Genomic DNA, 2,710 nt, shown 5'->3' with positions numbered 1-2,710 from the left:
TCTCTCTCTCTCTCTCTCTCTCTCTCTCTCTCTCTCTCTCTCTCTCTCTCTCTCTCTCTCTCTCTCCGGCTCTTTCTCTCTGGCTCTCTCTCTGGCTCTGTCCGCCCCTCGCTCTCGCTCTCTCTTACGGTGGGTGTAGGCTACACCCCCTCCCCAAATCAAACACCAGAGGATGGATAAGTAAATACATTTTTTCATTAAATAACTGACAAAATACCAAACAATTTCATTACCGACAGTGGAAGCAAACAAAACACAATTGTAGCGATTTAGCTTTGATTGTAATATATTTAAGAACGTGAGATAAATTGTTACTGCATCCCATTGTGTGAGGACGCAAGGGTTAATGTTGTCCACTTATAATGCCTATAGAAAATCATCATACGCCTTTAAAATAGTTGCATTATCTGTCATACCAGAAATCAAAACCTAGTTAAATATAAAATATTTTTTCCAGGTTTATTGGACAAATATAGATGCGCAACATCAAAATAATGAGAACAAAGGCAAGAGCTCTGAAAATGAATTAAAACAAAACTAGAATAATAGGGTTTTAAAAGCCATCAGCCCCCTGATGATTTTTGTTGTTGTTGTTGAGCTTCCTTTGGGCTTTACTTACAGACAGATTTAAGGATCATTAATTAATCGATTAATCCATCCATCCATCCATCCATCCATCCATCCATCCATCCATCCATCCATCCATCCATCCATCCATCCATCCATCCATCCATCCATCCATTCATTCATCCGTTCGTTCGTTCATTCAATGCATAAGGAAGCAATTAACTTACATGCAAGATATGTCAGTTCATGGAACATTTCGATGAGGAGTTTGGGTGCGAGCATTTCTCAACATGTTCACAATTACCCGCCACAATTTTCAATATATCCTCATAGGTTTTTACATTAGACATTAAACTCTGTCTTTGAACATTTTATTCACACTACAATGTGGAAAAACATACCAATGGTGTTATAAAAGAAAACACAAATATACTTAATTCCTACCGTTTGCTCATGTGCTTTCAGAGATGCTCGTGTTATTATTTTGCACGGGTTATATTATAACTGTGATGTCTTGATCAGCCACTAAATGTCAGTGTTGCACAAAAAAACATTGATCTTCCAGTTTTGTCTGACCCCGGTGATGTCGTTTCTCGTTTGCTGAGACGGTCATATGCGGCTTTCAATAAGGTCTCAACCATCAATCTCCTCTTTATTAATACGAAAATAAAATCACAACAATACCGCCATCCACTTGTAGTAAATCCTACTTGGTCTTCATGCCAATCCACAACATCTTTGGTCTAACATTCCCATCTACATTGTGGTCCCCCAACAGAATTCATCCATCCATCCATGCAATTTCTGTACCGCCGGTGAAAACCCACGCGGCCACCGGGGTATAAATAAAATAAACTTTTTTGGTTTCTTTAATTTATTTGCATTTTATTAAACCTACAAATGTGTCAGATAATTTTGCCGTATATATATATATATATATATATATATATATATATATATATATATATATATATATATATATATATATATATATATATATATATATAAATTAGACGTGTTGATTTGATTGAAGAGTTTGTCCTTAATGACTTGAGACATCAGGCGGTGCCAAACAACCCCCTCCCGCTTCTTTGGCCTGCTCCAAGAGCTTCCTCTCATGATAAAAAAACCTCTCGATTTTCAAAGCTAACCAATCGACCCGAGAAGCTAAAATTTGTCTTTCAATTCGGTCCTAAGGAGGGCAGATATTTTTGTTTCATGGCTGACATGAAAGGAGAACAGAGGATCCTCTGTCATTAGCCTTATTAGCTTCATTAGTGCAGTATGGATGAACTTCAAATGACTGGCTTCCAGTTATTTGTGTTACCATAGAAGCAACATGAGTACTTTTTAATTTTCTGTGTTGGAGACTGAGGTGCTACGAATGAAAGTGGTTGAAAATGAAGGCAGCCAATACTCCTCAGTTCTCACCACTAGATGGTAGAACCAGGCAGAAGTGTAAGAGGAACTGACAGCAATATATATATATATATATATATATATATATACTATTTTCAGATGTGTGTAATAGTGTTTTACCTACACATCCATAAACTATCCAATCTATTCAAACGGAAAAAAAAATATTTACATAGTAGTTGATACAAATAGACTGCAAAGAAAGGGAGTACAAGTTTTGACTGAAATAAAGCACAAGTAAATAAGTCATCATATGGATATGATGCTTAACTGTATCTAGGCACAGTGGTAAAGTCATGTGTGGAACAAGAAAAATTCAGCGAACATTTCGCAAAATACAATTGCTGTATCATGAGTAGGTCTTGGATGACCAAGGGCGAATCCCATTGCTGAAACTGTAGTTAGTGTCAGAAAGGTCATACAAGTAGAAAAGATTTGTTACAATTATAATTTGTATTTTTTCATCCGTCTATTTTCTGTACCACTTGTCCCCACAGGGGTCGCGGGCGTGCTGGAGCCTATCCCAGCCGTTATCGGGCAGTAGGTGAGGGACACCTTGAACTGGTTGCCAGTCAATTGCAGGGCACACAGAGACGAACAACCATCCGCACTCGCACTCACATCTAGGGGAAATTGGGAGTGCTCAATCGGCCCACCAAGCATGATTTCGGGAAGTGGGAGGAAACAGGAGTGTCCGGAGAAAACCCACGCAGGCACGGGGAGA

The sequence above is a fragment of the Syngnathus floridae genome, chromosome 4, assembly GCF_059516105.1.
Source record: "Syngnathus floridae isolate MCC-2025c chromosome 4, RoL_Sflo_1.0, whole genome shotgun sequence".
NCBI classification, from domain to species: Eukaryota; Metazoa; Chordata; class Actinopteri; order Syngnathiformes; family Syngnathidae; genus Syngnathus; species Syngnathus floridae.
Note: the sequence above shows the minus strand (reverse complement) of the source record.